Genomic DNA, 22,992 nt, shown 5'->3' with positions numbered 1-22,992 from the left:
CAGCACTGAAGGCCCTCAGCCGCGCTCTGAGATGCGCGCAGAGCGAGCTGGGGTCGCGGGAGGGGTCCCTGTCCGGCGTTCCGTGTTGCTGATTTGTTTTGGGTGTAAAGATCACAAAAAAAAAAAAAAAAAAAAAAAAAAAAAAAAAAAAGCCCCCCCAACATCAAAAATCAGAACTTTTCCCGCGCCCGCGGTGCCGGCGGGGCCGTCAGCGAACGCCAGCGGGCCGGGCGCGGCTCCCCGCGGGCGCGCAGCCCCCGGAGCCACCTCTCCGCGCTGCCCCCCGGCCCCGCACTTCCTGCCCGCGGCGGCGGCCCGGCGGGGCCGGCCAGGGCGATACCAAGTGTCCGGCGCGGCGGGAGCGGCGGGAGCGGCGGCGGCGGGCGGCCCCTGCGCGGGGCTCGGCGCTGCGCACGCCGCGGGGCGGCCGCGGAGCGGCGGTACGGTGCGCTCCGCCCCCCGGCGCGCCCGCTGCCCCGCCGGGGAAGTTGCGCTCCGTCCCTCGCTCTCCCTGGTCCCTCGGCGACTGCTCCTTCCTCCTCCTCCCTCCCTCCAATGCGCCTCCCGCTCATTTCCTCTTTTCCTCCCCGCTCGCCGCCGCTCCGCAGGCGCGCGGCTCGCCCGGGCGCCGCCGCGGAGTTGTAGCTCCCAGGAAGCCGCCGCGCCCCCGCGCAGCCGCCGCCGCCGCTTCCAGGCCGCCCCGGGACCCCGCTCCACCAGCCGGGTAAGGAGCTGGGGCCGCTCCGCCGCCGCCCGCGGAGCGGCGCGGAAACTTCGGTAGGGCTGCGGGAGGTCTGCGCGCTCTCTCCTGCCGCGGGGACTGTCGGAGAGCGAAGCTGGAGGGAGCGGGGAGATTTCTGGCTTTTGGCGTGGGTATTTTCGGGGAGAGGGGGCTCAAAACGTCCTGCCTAGATTGCGGGCGCGGGGCGCTCCGCGCATCTCTTCCATCCCCGTGGGGCGCGGAGCGGGGCGGCTGCTCCCTTCGCCGCCAGGAGATGCGGAGCGGACCCGGGCGCCGTCTTCGCGTCCGGGGAATGCGAGCGGATCCCCCCTGTGCCGCCGCGGGGCTGCGGTGTCAGCGCTCGCCTCGCCCCGAGCAGAGAGAATTGCCAGCGCTTCCCCTGCCCTCAAAAAACCCCAAGCCGTGTGTATCTGTGTCCTTGCATGTCTGTAGCTGTACGGATATCTGTACATCCGTGTGTGCATATCCCCGTGCAGCCAGCGTGTGTGTTCGGCTCTGTGTGAGCCTCTCCGATGATGAGGGGAGTTTCGCAGCTCTGCTTTATGGTGGTTAATGGTTTACCCGGAGAAGTTCCCGACGCATGAATGTTGCAGGGCCCTTTGAGTCAACTACTACAGATCCGGACTTCCTATTGCCAACCTTCCTAAACGACCTTTAAAAAATGCTGGCGTTTGCCTCTGGTGAGTTGGCTTTTTTGTCTGTCTCCTCGCCTGGGAGATGTCTGGGGCTGTGCTGGAGGCTGGATGGCTGCAGCCAAGGTCACCCCAGTTCCCTGAAAGCCGGGCAAGGGGGAACACCCTACTCCTGTGAGGTTGTGGCAGCAAAGGCATCTGCTAGCCGTGGTTTGCATCAGGCTGCTGGGGGACCTGCTGGAGCACATGGCTCCAGCACACACTAGCTGCTGAAGTAGGGAGAATTACAAGAAATAAGAAATAAAGCAAGTGTGTTCCCAAGTAAGTTTCTATATAAATAAGCCCCTGCTCGGTTTGGGAAAAGGTTTTCTTTTGCATTGTCGGGAAGGAAAGGTTTGCTGAGAAAAACAGCTGGGTGCTCAGTAGGTCTGTGTCTCCTGCTCATAGCGGGGTGATTTATACCTATGTGACAAAATCCTGGGCTTTTTCACAGGAATACTTGTAGGCAAGCACTGTGGCTGAGTATTGTCCTGTAATCCCATCCACAAATTAAAATCTGGTAGGAAGATCAAATTTTCTCTGTGGGAGGAAGAAAGGAGGATCACTCCCTTCCCAAAATATTTTCCTTTTTTCCTAATGGGAGCCATTTGTCGTAATTTCAGGTTCAAAAGCTCTTCTTGCCTGAGATGCAATTTGATCAAAGACTGGGAGACTGTTTCAGCAGCCACTGATATCCAGTGATATCATGCTGTCTTGCATGGGGTCCACCAGCATTGCTGGGTACTTTTCACCAGGGAGCAGAGCCAGGAGGAACCTCACTGCTTGTTCTAGGGCCGAGTATCGACCTCGCTTCTAACCCCTCAACTCTTCTCAGATGCTTGGATTGAGAACCCTTTGATTCAGGTGAATGGATCTTACTTAGAGCTGAGTGTTTTAGACTTCATGTAGTGTGGTGGGGCTTGGGGAAGAAGGCAGACCATCTCACATTTTCCTTTGGTTCAGTGATGAGGTGCTAGCCAGCCAGCAGGGCACGCATCACCTTTTCCTCACACCTGTTTTCTGAATTTCTTTGTTACTTGCCTTTCTCTGTGTGGAGGTGGAAGTGTAGGAAACTGTGAGGGGAAAAAAAGGGTGCCACTATAGAGTGGCTGTTGCAACACTGTCAGGAGCTCTGCTGAGGAGTCAGCTCTGCTGGCAAAGAAAGTGCTTTTGTTGGCATAGCTTTGTCTGTTCAGGGAATTGCTACGGTGCTGGAGTGGGGTTTGCTCTTGCAGCTGGCTGCTTGCACCGGCAGGAACTTGTGTAGACAAACCTTTCTAGATCTCAGATGAGGCTGCCACTCTGTGGGTGCAGGCGATGCTCTGCTCGCTGCGTGTCGCAGCTGGCACTGTGGTGCCCCCATTCTACCACCCGAGCTCATGGGCATGGAAGGAACATGGGCCAGTTGTTGGGAGCTGGGGATAGAGATTAATTTGTAGCCTAAGCAACATTCAACTTGGATTATGACTCCACAAAAAAAGAAAAGAAAAAAAGAGAAAAAAGAAAACGTGTAACGTGCGTTTAGAAATGTTGCAATTAAAAATACGCATGCAGTATGCTTTTATTTTTTTTACAAGCAAGACAGCATTCTTTTGAGTGTTGATTACTTTGAAAAGGAGGAGACAAGAATGCTGGTAGACCAAGGGGGCAGCGTGAATTAAAATTCTGAATCACTGGGTTTTTTACTTCCTTTTAGTGATATGAAACTGAGCAATGATGTTACACTGTGTGCATGTGCAAGATGCACTGATACTCATGGGAAGAGGATCTCACACGTTTCCAAAGAACTGCTGGAATTTCCTTCAAGCATGACTTTTAGGTCAGATTCAGGAAAAAATGCAATGTGTTTTCCAGTTAATGGAATAAATACAGACTTTTTTTTTTTAAATTGTTTTCCATCATGTTCCTAGGATGCTTTCCATAATGTCTATGTGTGGGATCAGGTTCTTCATTCATTTTCTGTATTAGAAAATTGTTTGTGTCCAACATATGCATCTGCATTGAGCTTAACTTGGACAGAAGTTAAATTTCTTTTGGCAAGAGGTTTATCTTACATTGTGTTAACTGTGTTACTGTATTGTGTGGATACCCATGGATAATGAAAGATTTCGCTTTTGCAAAATTGTTCAAGTTTAATGGACAGAACATTATTTTGATCAGTACCTAAAATTTCCATTATTCCATTAATTCTCTACCAGCCGGAGAGGATAACAAATGCAAGCAGTTATCTTCACTTCATCAGTCTTTTGCTGTATAAAAGGTTCCACTAGTCAGTTTTGTTTTGCTAACCTGCTAATTAACCCATTGATTTCTACATTTCTCGACTTACTCAGATAAATATCCTCTGCCTGTTGTCATGCTCTGCTAGCACAGTAATTGTGAATCCTTGAACAGTGGGGGCAAATACTCCATGGGGAGCTCCTTACTTTACCTCTCAGACTCTTTCAGTGGATAGGAGAGAATTTTCAGCTGAATCTCCTGGAAATGTGACCTTTCTGGAAGTCTGGTGTTGCTTAATAACTGGGAGACCCACAGGGCTGACCGCAGGATGAATTATGCATTCTCCTGCTCTGACTGTGTTGGAATTAGAAAGCAGGAGCTGGGCGGGGGGGCAGAGAGAGGGCAGATCAGTCTTGTAATCTAAGAAATATTGCAGTTCTTCTGGATTGCACTGCATGAAAGATGCCTTTATTATGATTGTTGTTACAAAATGCTGCTTATCATTTGCGCGGTAAGTTTGTAGATACCTGTGAGTAATCAGTGTGAAAAAAAATGGCAATGATACTTGGGTTGTTTCAGTGTTTCTTGTCCTTGTAGGTGTGTATCTTTTTAAAATCAAAGAAAGCAGCAAGTAGTTTAAGGAATTCTCCCTGGTGATCTATGTTAGTTGAGATACTTGGAAATCCATGCCAAGCAGCATTCTGTTCAAAAGATGCCAGCTACAACCTGGCCAGCCTTTTTCTTCCCTTGCGTGCAACGTATTTCCCAGTGATTGAACTGCCTGTCTGAAGTGGCACAATCTACTTGAGAAACAGCAAGAAAACTTAGGCATAGCTGTAGTTGCATACACTGCAGGCATCAGACTTTGAGACCTTCTGCCAGTTTTTTTGGTGACTCCTTCAAATATGTTTTAATCTTTTTTTTTTTTTTTTTTTTTTTTTTTCTTTCTGCCCTCCGTTTTTAAAGGAAATCAGGCTGCCTGATGGGAAAGAGTGCAGCTGCATAACTGCACGTTTAACAGCTGGGGGGGGAAAAAAAAGGATGCTTGCTAGTATTTCTGTTGCTGTAATCTTAATGTATTCAGAGGGATGTTTAAGCTGATGGTATCCTTTTAAATATCCACTTGGGTTGGAAAACACTGGGTTGGTGACAGAGACACTTTGGAGACGTCAAGGGTGGAAGGCATGGCTTGCACCTACAGAGATACTTGCTGAAAAAACAGGCGTACTGAGATCCTGATAGGTTTGCCAAGAGCAACAGCTAAACTTGGGCAGCTGGTTTAGCAATTAAATAATGTTTTTGTTTTGGACAATGGGTTTATAGTAATGAATTAGCCGGTGGACTAGTCAGAGTGGCAAAGGGGTTTGTTTGTGATTCCCCAACCATGCAGCGTACCAGCATCGGGCACGTACTTCCCAGCAATGGAAGTGCAAGAGACGATTCGCACGAATTGTCTGGGAGTGGGAGCACGCACACTTGTGTGTCCCTTGTGTGTACACCCCAGACTCTTGTAACCTCTCGCAAATAGAAACGTGATGGATGGTAGAGCTTGGGCATGGAATAAGGAAATACACGGTGCCTTGCGCTTAGAAGTTGGCGTGTGGCTCATGCAAAGTCGTTTTAGAATAGTCGGGGGCGGCGGTGGGAGGAGGGAGGAAAAGAAAAGCCTTCAGGGGGCTGGGAGCCGGCGCGGGGGCGTGCTGCAAGCCGTGCTCGCCAGCCCTCCGCACCGCGCTTCTCCCTCACCTCTGCTCCGCACTGCCTGGCCTGGCTCTGCAGAAAGGAGCTTTTCCTTGCTCAGAGATAGCAGGAATTTTTTTCAGGTTTGCTTTTTTTTTTTTTTTTTTTTTTCTCTTTCAAAAGGGCATTATGCGCAGGATGCTCAGTTCTTGGCAGCTCGCCCACTGTGTGAGGGGGAAAAAGCTTCTGGTTTGGTCACAATGCAGATAGCCAGTGTCAAAGCCAGTTAGCATTTGCAGGGCATCCTTTCCTTTTTCTCTTAAATAAAGCTTTTTTTTTTATTTAGCAGGCAAATTTTGTTTCTCCAAACACAATCACTTTCTTAAAACTTCTCTGGGGAGAGGCAGGCTTTTCTTTGTAGAGCAGTTTGGGGTTGCTGGATGAAAGCTGCTTGTGTTCGAGAGGAGGGTGGGAGTTACATGGGAAGATGTTGTGGATGCATAACCATTAGCACCAACTTTGATTATGAAATGTGTGTTCAAAAAATAAAAGCGGCCATACTTTGCAGTGCTTAGGAAAGGGCCTAGAAGCAACATCTGTTCAATATGTTAGAAGATGCTTGAAAACCCTGTGTCTCCCTTGCCAGAGCTGAAGGGAAGGCAGCAGCTTGAAACTTAGGTTTGGGAGCAGGGGCCTGGCAGGAGCTGCCTGGCCAGTGGGTATCACAGGCCTTTCATCATCCTCTGCAGAGTGATCAAAGCACTGTCCTGGAACCAGCTGGGGTTTCTGCTATTCCATCTAATTTCTGAGATTCTTTTTCAACAGTCAACACCCCTGTGTCTTGTATCATCTCTCTGATCTCTTCTCCATGGTGTCCACCCTCCTAAAGCTCTTGTACTGAGCTGGAGTCACTGTATGGGAGTAAAAAGTTGGAGTCAGCATAGAAGGCCCTCCATGGTTAGTCACCACAACTTTTGCTGGGCTGAGTTTTATTGCTCTTGAGCTCATGTATGTCAGCTTTGCTTCAGAGGGGTTCTGGGACGCCTTCCAGAAAATGGGTGCTCCTGTTTGTAAGAGTTTATCAAAGGAGGCACTTATACCAAATAAAATGTGGGTTGGAAACACAGATTTTTGACAGTTGTGGAATCACGTGTGTTTCTGAAAGAACCATTTAAATGGGAATGAGCATGTGCTTGTGTCCAGCCTCTCTAGTGGCTTTGTGCAATGAATACTGGATGGTTGCATCCAGGTGGAGGGTGGCAGACCGAGATCACCCCTGAGGTAAGAAGCCGGATTTACCCAAATCCCACAACAAATTATTTCCCTTGGCTTAGGCTGGATGTGAAGCAAACTGGCTGAAATCAATTGTGGGAGACCTTTTAATTTCAGGTGATTCCCCTGCCCATTGGCAGGGGATGGTTCACTGGGTGCTGCACCCTCAGTGATGGCTGAAGCCCCTTCTCTGGATGTCAAGAGTTTGGTCACTGCACGTGTCTGTCCCCCCAGGGAGCACAGTGTGAACCCGAGATGCTGTGCTTCTCCATGCCTCTCCACGCTCGGCCCAGGAGCAGCAGCTCTGCCAGGACCAGTCAGGGATTCTTCTTGGGTTATCAGAAGATGCATCAAAAGATAATTTTTTAAAATTAAAATTAGATTTCATTCCAGCTGAGGGTAATTGAAGTGGTGGTAATGGTTTGAAAGTAAATGAGATCCAGCTCTGTAGACTGCAGGCACAACTTTCTGTTCTGCTTGTGTCACGCTTCTTAAAATGGCATTCATTCCTAAATCTGGCCCTAAAGCTCTGTTACAAAGAGCTGTGTTTGTCTCAAGAGATAGGAAAAGATCTCACTTTATTTTTAATTCATTCCCTATCCCTCATCTCCCATCTCCTTAAGGATTCCCTGAACCTGTAGGCTGTATTTCTCAGCCAGGTTTGTCCCCATGGGAAGCCTCCGGACCCCAGTGGGATTTGCAAGAGAGCAAGGAGTCCGTCTCATCCTCTTCAGATGGAGCAGCCCTCCAAAGCAGCTTGCAGTTTCAGGCTGAATAATCTGTCACTCCAGCAATGCTTCTCTACCAGTCACAAAGAAGAGAGGAATCTCTGCAGGGGAAAATTCTATTGCTATCACCTGCTGAGGTACCACTGGACTGTCCAGAATGGAGGACGGATGCAATTGCTGAGCCTGTCACGGAGGGGGATCTCTGTGTCTCTCTTCTGATAAAATGTCTTGGTATACATGGGGTATGCCAGATCTGATCTGCTCAGTCACACCAACTGTGATTTCTCTTCTCCCAGATCTCCTGGAGTTTGACTCTGTCTTTCGTGGCCCCTGCTGGGGGCTGTTGGTAGGCTGCTCCACATGGTGTGTGCTGTAGCTTCCCAGAAGTCCTGTCCCTTAAGTGAGGCAAGCTGTTCTGAACTGATAGCACCAGTGACAGCTGAATTTACTGAGTGCTTGCTTTTATGGGTGTAATTCAGGAGGCACAGTTTGGAAATGAAGGTGCACTTGCTGGCCATTTCCAGAGCTCTGATTTGTTGCAGGACATATTCAAGGATGATCTTCCTCAGCATTTGGCTAAACCATCACCTTCTGGGCATGAGGGACTTCACAGCCAAGCATTGGCTAGTCCCACTTGTGTTGGGACATTTTGAATTAACTGTGCCGAGCTTTGTTTTCAGATGCTTGATCCCCACTGCTGGTGCTGGGGTCTTCTATGTATTGCTAATGGTTTTGACAGTTTTTATGCTTTTTATGGTGAGGAGATATGCTTCTAACAAAAATGCTCTGCACTGCTTGCTCAGTTCCAGGAAAGCTTTGCAAAAACATTTTGGTGGAAGTTTTGATATTCTTAAGCTGTATGCATGCAAAAGTCCAGGCTGACTATAGAATATTAAAGGCTCCTCAGGAGCTTGTGAGAAGTGCACCTTGAGGTGGAGTAGCCTTAGACAGAAAGACAAACTGTGAGTGGCATGTGAATACCACGAGGGGTTTAATGCTGTGCCTGCTGCTTGCCATGCGAGCACACCCCCTGTGTTGTGCCTGGTGTTCGAATGCAGTAGGGCCTGAGGAACATGTGCAGGTGCTGGGGCAGAGCAGTGCTGCAGGCTGAGCTACTCAAGGCCAGCCATCACTGCCGTCGCTCTGTAACCGTGGCATCCCTGTGTCTCTGGCTACAGCCTGTGGCTGGTGTGCTCTGGGGCTTGCAGGATGCCAGTTTGTCACTACTTGTCTCCTGTCCTCCTCTATCTCACCCTGCTGCCCACATCAAGCCTGGAGATGCCAGACTCCTGCTCATGATATCAGCCTCCATTTAAACCCATTTCTTAACTGGTGATCAGAAGTGGATGAGAGTAGAGGGAAAAAATCCCTGACTGGAGTAGCAACGGTGACAGGTCACAAAGATGTCAAGACCATCAGACTTCTCCAGAAGCTTGGCTTCTTGCAGCTCGTGAGTCTCACTGAGTAAACAGACAAGGGGACATCCAGCATTGTCACATAGGTGTCCTTGTGGCTCCTGAGGAGGAGTTTGCCCAGCTGTGTTCCTGGAGAGAGCCCTGGTGCTGGCTGAACCCATCTGCATGTGCCCTGGTTGTGCCAGGACAGATTGTGCCAAGGTAAGCTGTGCACTGCAGGAGGGCTGCTGCCTGTGAGGAAGAGACAGCCTGTCCTGGCAGAGCAAGGAAGACCCCTCAGCTTAGAAAAATCTTTGTCACCTGAGGTTAATATTTTACAGCCTCTGAAAATGTGATTGATGTGTGCTGGAAGTTTTGCACTTAATGTTGCTTTTCCAGCTCTCGGGAGGTTAACAAGAAGTGGTGCATCTGGTTTTTGCTTCACTTCCAACGTGGTTTTCCCCTTACAAAGATGAGAGTGTGTAGATTTTTCTAAATGAATGAATGATCTGCCCAGGAGCACTGGTTTGTGATAAACTTAATTTAAATGCAGCTGCATTTTCCTGTAGCTGGAGTGTGATTTTTAAGGTTATGTGAGGCACCTTGGCTCTGCCATAACAGCTTATATCACTATAATTTGGGTTTTGAATTAATTCAGACTTCATTCAGTCCTTGGAAAGTTTTTGAACTATTTCAACTTTTGATCTCTTATGCCCCTCCATCTGGTATCTTAGCTAATATAAATTACAGTCTCCTGTGATAAAAGGCAGTTGACACAAGGTCCTGTGTAGTTGCTTAGCAAATCTTATTTTAGCAGATACCTCCCTTCCCGTGACCTTCCTCATTCATTATATCACTTCCAAATCTTTATTGTGTAACTTGAATGTAATGTTTAGTTTAGAGCATCCTGTGAAGCAGGGAAACGCAACTGAAAAGGAGGCTAAAAAGGGGAAGAGAGAAACTTCCTGGCCGATGAATGTGTAATTGCACAATTTAGTTAATTGTATTGGAAAAATGTTTGAGAGGAAATAGGGTAAATAACTGGCACTGTTCTGTCCCCAACTGCCTGTACCCTGTTCAGCTGTAGGCTGACTGCAGGTCAGACCAGGCAGTATGTGACATTTGTGAATAGTCTTCTTGGGGAAAAAAACCAAACAACAAAACCAACATCTAAACAACTCTGTGATTCAATGAGGGAACTCAGGAGGGACGGGAGCCAAAACTGACATATAATGCAGAAATGCAATCTGGCAATTTGGGTTGGAGGGAATTGCTTCTGCCTCCACTGAGATGAATCTGTGGTGGAGTAGCCCATGATGTATTTAATGAAAGGCCTGGCTGGCATGCAGGTTTCTCCTTTGCGCAAGCTTCTTCTGGCTTCTGTTGACTTCCCTGTGTTTCCCTGAATCTGGCAGGGATCACTACTTGCTATGATAATATCGGTGAAAGATCTTGTACAGAATGCTGCAGGCTGTCAGTGGTTTAACTACCTCTTTGCAGCTGTGCTCAATAAATAAACCTTTGGGAATTCTCAGAATGGGGTTTTTGGAGGTGTGGAACAAGTTACTCACTGCAGACCTACGCTACTAACGTAGGTCCTACCATTTCAGAGTCTGCTCCAAGTGTTTCTGTGCTATAAGGAGAGCTCCAGCACAGCAGATATGCAGTGAATTTGTATAAGTCAGCATGGAGCATTTTCTAAAATCCCACAAGAAAAATCTAAGGCAGTAGAATGAACACAGTAAGTGTGTTCATTTGGTAGGATTTCTGTGGCTTCTGTGAGCTCTGATGTCTCACAGCTAAGGCGTGATGTTCCTGCTTGGGCAGGAGCGTAAGTCACAGCCTTCCAGACAAAGATGTTGGTCTCTTAGTCACTTGGAGAGTTTAATTTAAGCTCCTAGGTGAATATCTTGTGCTCTCAAGGACTTGTTGACTTACCTGATAGACTGATTGCCAAGGGAAACTGAGGGAAAACAGGGCAGAGATCATACCACCATCCTGGCAACACCCAGAAGACCCACTCTCCTCTGTTTTAAGCTGGTGATTTTTTGGGGGGCGGGGGTGGGGGGTGCTGGGTTTTTTTTTTTGGTGTTTTGTTTTGTTTGGGGGGGGGGTTGTTTGGTGGGGTTTTTTTTCTTTTCAAGGTTTAAATTGTTTTGGTTGGTTGGTTTTTTAATGGTACAATATGGGGTAATGGTTTTAAACTGAAGGAAGGTTGCTTTAGACTAGATGTAAGGAACAAATTTTTTACCACAGGAGTGGTGAATCATGGTTGCTCAGAGAGGTGATAGATGCCCCATCCCTGGGAACATTCAAGGTGATGCTGGAAAGCATTCTGAGCAACCTGATCTAGTTGAAGATGTCCCTGCTCATTGCAGGGGTGCTGGCCTGTATCGCCTTTAAGGGTGCTTTCCAACCCAAACTATTCTGTGATTTTACATCCACAATTCTTTGTTCTTTCTTCCCTGCTGATGGGTGGACCTGGCTTTGCATTTCACTTCACTTCACTGTTACAAGTTAAATTCACCAAGCAGTGTCAGGGTGGCTTTGTGAACGGATGTTAAGTACCAGTGATGCAGCAACAGGCTTCAGGTTGCAAAAATTTATGTTGGAAGGTTGTCTAAGTAAACTGCAGAAGGGAAACCCTGGAGGCAGAGAGCTGGCAGGAATTGGACACCTACTAAAAATGCAGGCTGCTTTACAGCATGTGAAATCAAAGCAGCCTGGGAGCCTGTTGAAGTTGTTCAGTCAATAGATGTGGAAGGTGTTCCAAATAAGCAATACATGGCTTCCGAGGAATGTTTTGAACTCCTCCCTGTTGCTGTTTCCTGATTCTGTCAGTGCTTGGTGTTTCCTCCATGCTCTGGCATTGTTACTACTCTTGTAGTTACTGGAGGTGTTGCAAGCACATTGCTTAGGTGAAATGGTAATGGGAAAGGTGCCACTAGAGGAATCTGAGGCAGAAAAAGGAGAGCAGCAGTTCATGCTGTGGACCCGGAATCAATCTCTCTCAGCAGTACCAGCCTCTCAGGTCTGAGGTGTTTCTACACTGCAGCTACAGTAGGGTATCAAGAAGAACACCTGAAATTAGCTTTTACATTAGCCAGCATCAAATTTCCTAACTGTAGCACCCTGGAGGTCAGGAAGGGCTGGAAAACCTGCCCAGGAGCTTGCACTGGGCTGTGATGGCATCTGGGCTTTCTTGAATCAGGTTGGCAGTGCTCTTGGATAGTGACTGTCCTTTGATGGCCAGAGTGAACTGACCAACATCTCTGCAGGAATGTAGGGGCCTAGAGGCCTCTGTTTCTGCCAGGGATTTGGTTTCCTGGCATTGTGGGTTGAATCATATGTCAAGGTGAGCTCCAGGCATGGTGGCTTTTGGGCCTGGTGTGAAAGATGGGAAGGAGAAGGAGGTGAGACATGAGTGGGAAGAGAATGTGCATTAGGGGAAGGAGTGAATGGACACACTCCAGAGCAGTTGGGCAGCCAGCACAAGAATACAACAGTTCAGTTGTAAAGATCCTACAATGATCATTGAGCCCAGCTGCAAAGCAAGTGACTGGACAATTAGTTCTTGGCTGTCCTTGGAGTATTGCTGCCCACACGTGAAGGGGATGGCAAAGTTGTGTGTCCTGCAAGTCTTCATCAGTTGGCATTTGCAAGAAAAAGATAAAAAAAGTCCACCCCATATTTATAAAATAGCAGAGTCTACTTGAAAGAGAAATTGCAAATAAGGGAGTGCAGAGACTTTATGTAGTCCTGGGAGTATTTCCATGGCTGCATGTGGTGTTTGCAGGCAGGTCACGCCATCCACAAACGTGGCAATGTTAATAACAGTATTGATTTGTCTTAATGCAGTTAAGAAAGCTGAACCTTGGAGGTGTGGGAGGGCCTTATTGCTAACTGGCATCAAGATTGATGAAGGATAGTATCAGCCAAAGGGGAGCAAAAGGAGGCTAGGACAGGGCATGGTGAAATAGTGACCAATACAGGAAGAAAATTGCCCACAGCTCATGAGGCTTCTCCATCGAGTAGCAAGAAATCTGCTTACAATGTAATGCCTATGACTCAAAGCAAAGGAATGGGGTTAAAATCACTTCGAAAAACAAGACAAAAGCAAAGGTGTCTGCAGTGTCTTTGGTGCAAGCCAAGGCCTATCTGAGGAATGTGCAGGACGTGGCAGAGCTGCAGTGCCCGTGGGGCTGGCAGGGGTGGATGATATCTGACCCCTCAGAAGGACTTTTACCCCTCTCAGATCAAAACATGTTCTGAAAAAATAATTTGTCACCTTGGTTTCTCATGTCTCTCAATTAAGCTCTTTTTATAAGGAGGATTTTTAGACACAATTATTTGGAACAGTCTTCTTCTTAAGCTTTTTGCTGGCAGCTCTGAAAATAGTAGACTGATGCACTCATGTCTTCCTGCCCAGCCTCCAAAAGTTTCTGACATCTCTTCCTTTAATTCTGCTTTGTAATTGAATTTCTGCCATGAGTTTCTTCTGCTAATTCATTTATAGCATACTTTTAATTGTCAGTGAATTTGAATACTGCATGGACTGTAAACAGAAATTGATGTGTGCTATCCAGTTACCCTGTACTCCTGCAGGTTGGACCAAACCTATATATGATTTCAGACATCCCTGAAAGTCTTTTGGGATGCCAGAATCTGGCATCTGGACTGTGAAATTCCATTTACTTTGAGTATATACATATGGCCAAATAATATTACACTATTTGGCTTGTTGGATGGGGAAAGTATGACGATTTTGTAGTAGCCACACAGAAGACAAATTAAAAGAGCTTGTGGGTTGCGTTTCCTATTTCGCCATTGACCAATTTCAGTCCTTATCTTGTTTTTCCATTGAGGTTCGTTTATTTTGCAGCTTGGGGAAATAACATCCATCACTCTGTAAGATAAGGATAAAAAGATGTTGAATGTAAAATTATTTGCTTAAATGTTTTTTGTTGCTGCTAGGTTGCAACATTTAAGAGTGCCTGCCCAGGGTTCTCAAGAATAACAGAAAACTTCATGGTAGCAGAAAATTTATTGGAATTTACTTCCTGGGAGCAGAAGACTGGTGTAATTAAAACCTGCACTGATGAGGGAAGCTACCAGAATAAAAATAAGAACACAGTAATTTAGGAGGCACATGCTTAAGGCGTTTTCTCTTTATTTTCCTTCCGGGCTCTTTAGGGCTTAGGGAAGTTTGTTTGAAACTGCTCCCAGGTAATGGGAAGATGCATATGAGAAGATTGGTCTTCAGTACAAACCATTCAACCAGCATCACTCACCCATAATCAGTGGAGAAGGCACCTTCAGGGGGTGACTGGTGACTCCATGTCAGGGCAGGATTCCCTGGCCTCACTTCTGTGACACTTGTGTTGTTCTTGTGATTTGTAGAAGGAGCTGCAGTTCAGCTGGCTGCTTGTCTTCTTTTCAATTTCTTCTTGGTGTTTACCTCTGAAAACCTGTGGAGAGTCTGTGAGGTTACCATAACAATCAAAAAGCAAAATATATACTGATAAATTTTTTAAAAGGAGGAGATGGAATTGCAGTGCAGTCACTCTCACTTTTATTACAGTGTTCTTCTGGAAGTTGATAAATTATTTCCCACCTAGTCATCTTCTGGGTGCTTATGAGTAACAATCAGCATGGGTTAGTTTGGAAGAAATAATGTCAGACATCCTAATTACTCTCTGGAGCAGGCTAACAGGTACCGTAGATTGAAAAAGCGCAGATTATATGATTTACTCCAATCCTAGTTAAGTTTTTGGTAATGTTTTGATATTCATAGAAAAAAAAAAACAAAAAAAAAAACCAAAAAACTAAGGTAAAGAATTTTTGTTGAAACTTTTGGATAGTGCAAGGTAGGCATGCTGACCATGATCCAGACTTAGCTCCTGTGTGTGATCAAGCTTAGAAGTAGTGTTGGGTGAGGATTTCCAAAAGTGGATCCTGTGCCATGGCTCATTGTTATTGATGCATTTGATAGAATGCTGGTTCAGACTCAACAAGAAGCACCAAACTAGAGGATGTTACAAGTACTTGGGGGGAGAAAGTTATTTGATTTTCAAGTAGCTTTGGACAGAACCAGAAGATGATCTTGGAGGGTCCATCATTCTCACCAGAAGGCTTTAGCGTGGGCTTACATTTATCTCTGGTGGGTGGGTTTGCTGTACAGAATACTCAGGGCTGGTTGGAGGGTCTCCACTGAAAAGTGTCCTGGGGTCGTGGTGGGTCATATATTGCTTTTCCAGTATCATCCTGCCCCAACAGCAGCAGAAATGTGCTTCCATAAACAGAGGGATGGACTTCATGTCCAGTGTTGGGGTCTCCTGGTGCTTTGGCATTGCTGGAGTACTAAAGCCTGCATGGGGCACTGCACCTGATGGAAATGTAAAAAAAAATGAAAAAGTCTGGTGAGGATCTGAATAAGAGGACTCAAGAGGAAAGATGGGGAGGAATAAGGGTGTTTGGTCTGGAGAGAAGGTGTAGGATTGGCACGAGGAGTTTACAGTGTCAGCAAACAGCAGCAGCTTGCTGTAAGGGGAGAAATATGAAATCCTGTGTCTGTAGGAGTTAGGGTCAGTGGAAATGAATGCGAGTGGTATCATGAAAAGCAGGATCTCCTGCTTGTAAGGATGGTGAAGTATCGAAGGAGACTGTTGGGAGGCTTTGTCTGGGATGTCTGTCTGGGGTTTGGCACTGGGCAGACCACATGTGTGTGTTAGGAGTGGGCTGGAGGCACCTGGGAGATAAACACAGTGGGGTTGTGTTTGCAGCAGTTATAGGGTCAGACAAGGATCTGGTAGAAAAGAAGTTGGTATATTGGGTTGGAGAAGATGAATTCTTCCCAGCTGATCTTGGCCTTCGTGGTAGAGGAAAATTATGGTTAGCTCTGTGAGAGAGGGAATCAGAGCAAGTCACTTGCTTTCGATTTTCTAATCCACAGATTTTGAGAGATTAGGAATCACGGGAGAAGGTGAACCTTGCTCCTGGTGGTCTTATCTGTGACTCCTTAAAGGCTGATAAACCCTCAGCATTCAGAGCTGACAGATGCTGATGGGATGTAAATTATTATATTCTTGTTCCTTGAGAAACATGCTCAGTGAAAGAAAAATTATTTTTAAACTTTCAGAGCAATGCTTAGTGTCTGCAGTAACTTGGAACTGACTCTCATATTTTTTCTTTATTTTGTTCCAGTTTTTACATTTTGGTGTAGTAGTATTCTTTGGTTTGAGCCAAGCAAACCTTCTGAATCTGAACTTGAGACTTGCTTATTTTGAAAGATTACTTTTTATAAAAGAAAATCTAGAGTAAGAAGCATGATTTCAACAGATTATTGAACATCAGAAGAATTTGCTATCTGAATTCAAGATAAATCTGTGCATTTTTCAACATGGAATTTTTTCTTATTTCAGGACAAATAATAAAATGCAAACACACAACCAAGCTGTTTCCCATTGTAGGGTAAGAGCTGGAGCAGGGGTTTTGCACCTTTAGACTATTTCTGGGTTTTTTGAACTGGAAATGGTAGGTTTTACTGGAGTGGCCAGTAGTGTGAAGATTGTCACTTAGAGAAAAACTGTAATGTAAAGCATGTTTGGTTTGTGTCTTCCAGGTAATTGAGCCGTGTGGACTTTCTCTGAAGATATTCCAAAATAGGTGGTGAGTACTTTGCAGAGCCTGCTCCTTTCAAGGCAGTCTTTAATTTAGTAATAGTAAACTAAATGAGGAATAGAAAATACCAGCTTTGTTTTTTGTTCAGCATTGAGTGCAGAAGTTTACATTTGCTGAGTTAATGGCGTGCTTTAATTTCAAAGCTGGCAGAGCTAATCTTTGAGCAGGAGTTTGTTGTCAAAATGTTAAGCTTTGCACTTAATAATGACCTTTGCACTAAAAATAATTTCCAGAGATGCGAGAAGTGAATTGCTACATTTTAAAAAAAACTTGACTTTAGGGAAAATCTGCACAAATTACATTGTATTTTTTACTAAAACTTACACATCCCACTGGGGCAGTGTTTTCTGTGTCAGAAAGCAACCTTAGGATTTTTTTTTTCCTTCTGTTCTGTCCAAGGTGTTAATCTAAAGGAATGCAACTTCCAGAGAGTTAAGTGACCTGCATAACTCGTGCTAATCTCTGCCACATGTGACTGATTTTGTTCTGCCTGCACCCAAGGCTTCCATGTATTTCATTTGTATGCACTTCATTAGGTTCTTATTTGTGAGTAAGTGAAACATTAAATCAGTCAAGAGCTGCAGGAGGATGAGATCGCTGAAACTGCCAATGTGGTGCCATTGCAGGTGCAAAGCCACCTTTTATGCTGGTGTCAATCAGTGCAATTTCTTTTCCTCTGCTGGAGCTGGTGTCTCCAATGGTGCCAGCTGAGACTCCGCTCTGTAACACCCTTTGCTGTTTGTTTTTGTTGTTTCTAGAGAAATACATACGCTGTTTCCTTTTTCAGTTCTAGATTTCTTTCCCATGAGATTAACCAAATTATATAATTACCCATTAATTCCTCAGGAAGTTCATTCTTTCGTTGCATTTGCCTAGTGCACAGGATACAAGCTATTAGAGCTCTTGTGTGTTCAGACTGACTAATGAACTATGGCAGAATGCCCCAAATGTCTAATGGACTTCTCTGTCTTCCAAATCTGTGTATTTCCAATAGATCAAATGGGTTTGATACACACGGTCCCAGGTTGATTTGAAGTGTCCATACAGGTGAAATGTAGCCATCTGCACTGGTAATTTCTCAGGACAGGGGAGGCTGATGGAGTTTGGTGTGTCTGTCAACCTAAATATGTGTTCATTGTGCTAGAAAATGGTTACTTTGTGTTTATAAGGGGCTTACTTAACACCGCTTAAATGTAAATGTTATCAACTACGTCTTTCATCAATGAAAACATACCTTACTTAGTAAACTGTCTTATGATTATTTTCTGTATTCAGTCTTATGTTCCTAAAACTTGAGTTTTACAAGCCCAAATCACAAATCCCATGTGCCTTTTACCAAAATGCTCTTGTAAGCCAAGCCCTCCTCTCCTCCAGCTTTGCATCTAGGATGGGGTCTGTATTGTAAACCTGCATGGTTTGTATTGCTAATTTCTGTATTGGGACCTGATATTCAGTGGATCTTTTTGAGAGGTTGAAAAATGAAACAAAACTTTTCTTCTGAGAACAGAGAGGAGTATGAGATAGATGACAGTAGTACCATGTGTGTAAAAATTTTAAACTTTAAATTGTACTTAAAATAGGATTTTCTTGTTGTAGGTAACACCTGAACAGGGTATGAGTAAAAAAAAACCACTTCTTGGTACTCTGGATTGTTTGTTAATATGTTTGTCTCCTGGGTAGTCTCTTTGGCTAGTGCTTTGAAAAGCTCCTGTGGTCTTTCAGCAGAATTTGGGGTCCTGATGTGTTTTTGCTAACAGAGATTAGAGTTGTTGGGTGTTTGTACTTCACATTTTTTGATGCTTTAATGGTCTGTATTCCTCACCTTTTCAAGTTCAAGTGTGTCCATGATTTCACTTTGGGAATTTTTATGATCCATGCCAGAAGAAGGTACATCTGCTGAGCGTAGCAGCTCCTCTATGAAGGCTTGCAGTGGCCTGGCTGCATCAATTCATGTTTAACATGCAGTAAGAGACAGACTTGAAAGCAGACCAGTGCTGAGCCTGATGGGCATTTTCCCAGATGTAATGTGTGGCCAGTGGCACATGGATGGCTTCAGAAACAAGTATGAAACTAAAATGTGTGTGAACGTGCCTGGACATAGCTTGAATTTCACACCAGCTAAAGACATCTGGAAGTGAGGTGCTGGCCATGCAAGGGGGGAATTGGCATTTGGATGCTCTCCTGCTGGGATACCACAGGGTCTGATGCAGCAAGCTGCTTACCTGTGTTTCTGCCTGTAAGCACATAAGCAGCTCTGGGCAGAGAAGACCAGAGAGCCAGGCACATGATGGGAGATGCACCCACCCTGTGCAGGACACCTGAATGGACAGCTGGGTCAGGGGCCCCATGCCTTGGCATGTTTCAGGGTGCTGCTGGAGTGACTGTGCTGGCAGGTTGGAGCTGAGATGTGGTCAGGAGGGCTGCCTCTGTCTCAGGGGCAATGCAGGGGGGCTGTGGTGATGGCATTGCTGTAACCTCCTTGCTGTTCTGGAGAAGCACATAAGTGGCTGTGACCCAAGGCCAGGGAAGGCAGAGGATGAGACATGAGATGATGTGAACATCATTTCAGAAACTGCCTGTTCCTTGCATGGACATGAGGCTCTGGGTCTGGAACATAGCTCCTCACTTCTCTGGTCCAGAGCTGGTGTGTGTGATGCAATGTGAAACTTTTTGCAGCCAGACTGACAGGTCTGTCCTACCAAACTGGCTTTGAGAAACAATCTGTTTTTAAGCTGAAAACTAAGTCAAAACCTCTGCAGCCCTTGTGTTTGTGGGAACAGGGGTCCCCTTGAATGGAAGGTTGCAAGAAGTACTGGAGGCCTGAGCTTCTCTACATATCTCAGGATCACCTGTGGCAAGACATGGAAGTCAGGGAATGTTCCTGGTGCTGGGAAATTTGTTGGAAATATGCTGTATGTTCTGTGCACAGAGCAAGGCCATGTGCATCTCCCCATGATCTGGCCCTGTCCATCACTAGAACATCTCCCCTCACCAGGATCTCCTCATCCTTGAGTCCTGGTGCCTCAGCTTGGCTCTGCCTCTGCTGCTCGTGTCAGCATTACCCTGCCTTCTCTATAACCCACCTGTGTCCCCATATCCAGGATCCCATGGCATCACTCTTCCTGTGAACATTCAGGCTCTGCAGAAAGAAAAAACCCAACAGCAGTGCCAGGCTGAGCACCATAGCAGAGAATGAGAAGGGAGCAGGCAAGATAAGTGGGAATTTTTGAGGCTGTTTTCTCCTTCCCCTGGGCATCATCTGCTCTGTAGCCTTGAAAATCTGCTTTGTTTCAGAGCTAAAACTCAGGTACTCTTGGGGAAAGGGAGACCTTTCTGTTAACTTTTCCTGTTACCTTTCCCTGCTGTCTGGAGGGGACTGTAAGAGCCACATATCTGCCATACTTAAAATTATACTGTGGGTACAGGGAGGGGAGATGGAAGTGCAATTAACTGGAAAATGTGTCTTAAAAAAGAACAAATGGGGAGCACAATAGCAAATGAAGTACCTTTTGTGGGTAGCTTATGTAACAAAGTAATTGAAAATAATTCATTATGGTTTAACTTGTCTTTAATCAAAGCTTCCAATTTTTTCTTTAACCATCCTTAAAAATTGCTATCTGAGTCTTCAGCTTTTACATTCTTATTATAAATAGATTTTACCGATTCTCCTCTGTTGAGACTTTTCTGTGTTTTACTGCACATTTGCTTTCCATATACTCTGTTTGCTCATTCAAGGATGTTAAGAAAAAAACCCAGAATGACTGTGCAACACTGCTGTTTGGCTGTGTTTGTTTTTATGAATGAATCTTCTGCTTGAGTGCTCATAGGCTTTGGGATTGCTCACTTTTCAAAGGCTTCTAAAATTCAAACTTTTTCCTAAATTCTTTACTGTGATGGGGAAAAACTAAAGCAGGCTTTCCTTTTTAAAAAGTAAACTCTTAGCCAAGACTTCCAAGCTGGAAGGTAGTGCGGCTCTAAAATTGCCCTGTTTTCCTCATTGTGCACTGTGCTCCCCCAGACAGCATCAGCCTTCTCCATTTTGTAGAGATGTTGCTATATAGCATGAAAAAGGAATGGCTCCTAAGGCAAGTATCTCGTGTTGATTCACTGCTATACAACTGTTCATCCCCTAAGAGTGTGGGATTACAAAGCATTATCATGCTCAGATTGACTCAGGTAGTACTATTTTTGTTTAAGCTGTATTAAGGTATCGTTGTGAATCTTTGGTCTTGAAGCATGGGTGTAATACGATTTACTATTTTTATAAAAAATCAACATGTCTGTACAAATCCTGTCCATGGCAAGAGCTGCAAAGATTAGTCATGAACTCGACACTTTTTTCCCCCCTCTCCTTTACAGTGAATTGTTAAATTTTTAATTTTCCTGTGATCTCCACCGTGTTGGCCAGGCTGGGAATAAAATAAGATGATGCCTTGGCTTACGGTGTCGGGGACTTGGTACTTGCTGGGAGAAGCTTTAGTGGAAGTGGGAGGCTTTGGTGTAAAAGATAGCAAGGTTTGAGGATGCTCAGGATAGTTACCTGGGCAGTCACAAAGGGAGTGCAAGTGGGCTTCACCCTTCTGAACCCTTGAGGACCCTTCTAATTCAAGCAAATGAAACCTGCCGTGACCAGCAGTCCTGTACATCCACCTTGCTGGCTTTTATATCAGGCCCTACCAGTCTTAATTTTAAAAAATGGTAATTTGGAGTGGATCCTCACCTTGCTTAGCTCCTTCTCATTACCCTGCAGCAGCTTGGGACCCTGGTAATGCAAAGATAAACATGTGTCCTAGGGTTGAGGTTGGCTAAGGGATGCAGATAGAAATTTCTACAGACAGCATGTCTGTCCAGCTGCATGCCTGCAGGTTGGATAGACTGCCAACCACTGTGTTGGCAGAGGGGAAGGGGAAAAAATGGCCTTTCTTGAAAAGGGAATGCAATGAGATTAGGTGTGATTTTCCTCAACTGGGACAAATATGAAGATGATCAAAATAAGTTCATTTGCAACGGGTCTGAGTGGAGTTACCACTAAAAGTCAGCATGGTTTGCAAAGATGGTGGGCACAAAAACTGCCTCATCACATTGTTTTGGTGATCTAGGAATTACACAGCTGAATTACAGTAGCCCAGGGAATATTTCCCATAAGATGCTTGGATGCAGCTCCCTTTCTGGGGAACTCAGTAGAACGAACATTACCACTTCTAGACTTCCCACCTCCAGGATTCACTGGGATGGGGGCTGCTCCATGGTGGGGAATGCAGCACTGTCTCCTGAGAGGGAGTTCCTAGGAGTCTTTCTGGACTTCACCAGTATTTGGGAGGAGAGGTGATGGAGAGAGAGGCTGAATGTGGGCTTCCTCCTGGGCTCTGTATCCTGGGACAACCTGGCTGGTGAGCAGCTTAATTGCTGTAAGTGGCTCATGGCACCAAAAGGCAGCAGGAAGCAGCCATGGTTGTCTGGAGGGTGGTCTGCAGTTGTGTGAGTATTAACATAAAGAGAGACAAAAGGAACATTTCCATCCCCATCAAGCCTTCATTTGAAATGAAGGAGGCATTTAATATGGGGAGTTTTACAGCCTTCTCCTAAATTACCAGGAATAGAGAATAAGATTCAATAACTGCTTGACTACTACCTTAAATAGGAAAACCCCCGTGGTAGTGGCTGGTTCAGTGTGGGCAGCACAGCATGTCCAGTGAATAGGGGAGAAGATGCTGTGGGTTTGCCAGTGCAGGTCCACAGCCAGGTTCTTGCACAGTCCTGTTCCCTGCTGACCACGAGCTGTTGCAGTAGGTATGGAAATCAGCTGGGAAAGTCTGGGCTCCATTACATCATTTAGGGTAGAGGAACATAAAGTATCAATTTTGCCATAACAAAATACGTGGATATTTTTTACATAGGATGCACATTGCTTTGTTAATGGTTTTGTTTGGCAGTCTTTGTTTGGGACTTTTTTGGGAGGGGGGAGTTCCCCCAACACCAACAAGGGCTGCATGTACATCTGCTGTCAGGTCCAGACATTTCCCTCCTGCACGGTGTTCTGGTGAAGTTCCAGCAGAGCATCACTGGCGTTGGTGGAGTGCAAACTTTTTTGTGTGAACAAAGAGAGTCTCAGCTAAGCCAGGCAGTTTTGTTTCCTTCTCCCTATGTATTTGGTATTTATAAATATCACCCTTGGGCTACCATAAAATCTTGTCTCTTAGCAGTCATAATCCCAGTTGTTCCTTTCCAGAGAGCTAGCAGGAACTCCCAGGAAGAGCAGACATGGCTATCAGTCCCTTGTCTAGATTTTGTTGTTGTTTGGAAAGAAGCATTGGGATCTGCAGCTGAACTAGATGATCACTCTGGGTCTTTTTCCAACTAAACTGCTTTGTTCTATTCAAGTGCAGACAGGATTGGAGAGCTGGGAGAGGACTGGGCTGTAGATCCCAGCTGTAGAGGTGTTCCTGCTTTTGTGCAGGAGTGATGGGAGAGATTTTCTTTGCTAGGTGCTTGCTAGCTGGATATCTTATGCCCTAATGCCTGAAAATTCATTATCTCAATATTGAATTCATCAGTAAATTGAGTATAGTAAATCTGTTACAGCAAAAATGAAGTGGATTAAACTA

The 22,992-nt window shown here is 45.6% G+C and overlaps 1 protein-coding gene across 1 annotated transcript in view; it reads left to right on the top strand.

Annotated features, from left to right (window-relative positions):
- Window positions 1-486: 486 nt before the first annotated feature.
- Window positions 487-22,992, top strand: part of HPCAL1 (hippocalcin like 1) — a 64,582-nt gene continuing 42,076 nt past the window's right edge. The window contains exons 1-2 of the mRNA XM_066314806.1: window positions 487-724; window positions 16,329-16,375. The gene's annotated coding sequence lies outside the window, so the exon portion shown is untranslated. The remainder of the gene's footprint in view (window positions 725-16,328; window positions 16,376-22,992) is intronic.

The sequence above is a fragment of the Sylvia atricapilla genome, chromosome 3 (assembly GCF_009819655.1).
Source record: "Sylvia atricapilla isolate bSylAtr1 chromosome 3, bSylAtr1.pri, whole genome shotgun sequence".
Taxonomy (NCBI): domain Eukaryota; kingdom Metazoa; phylum Chordata; class Aves; order Passeriformes; family Sylviidae; genus Sylvia; species Sylvia atricapilla.
The sequence above is the reverse complement of the archived record's forward strand: the minus strand, read 5'-3'. Positions and strand labels throughout refer to the sequence as shown.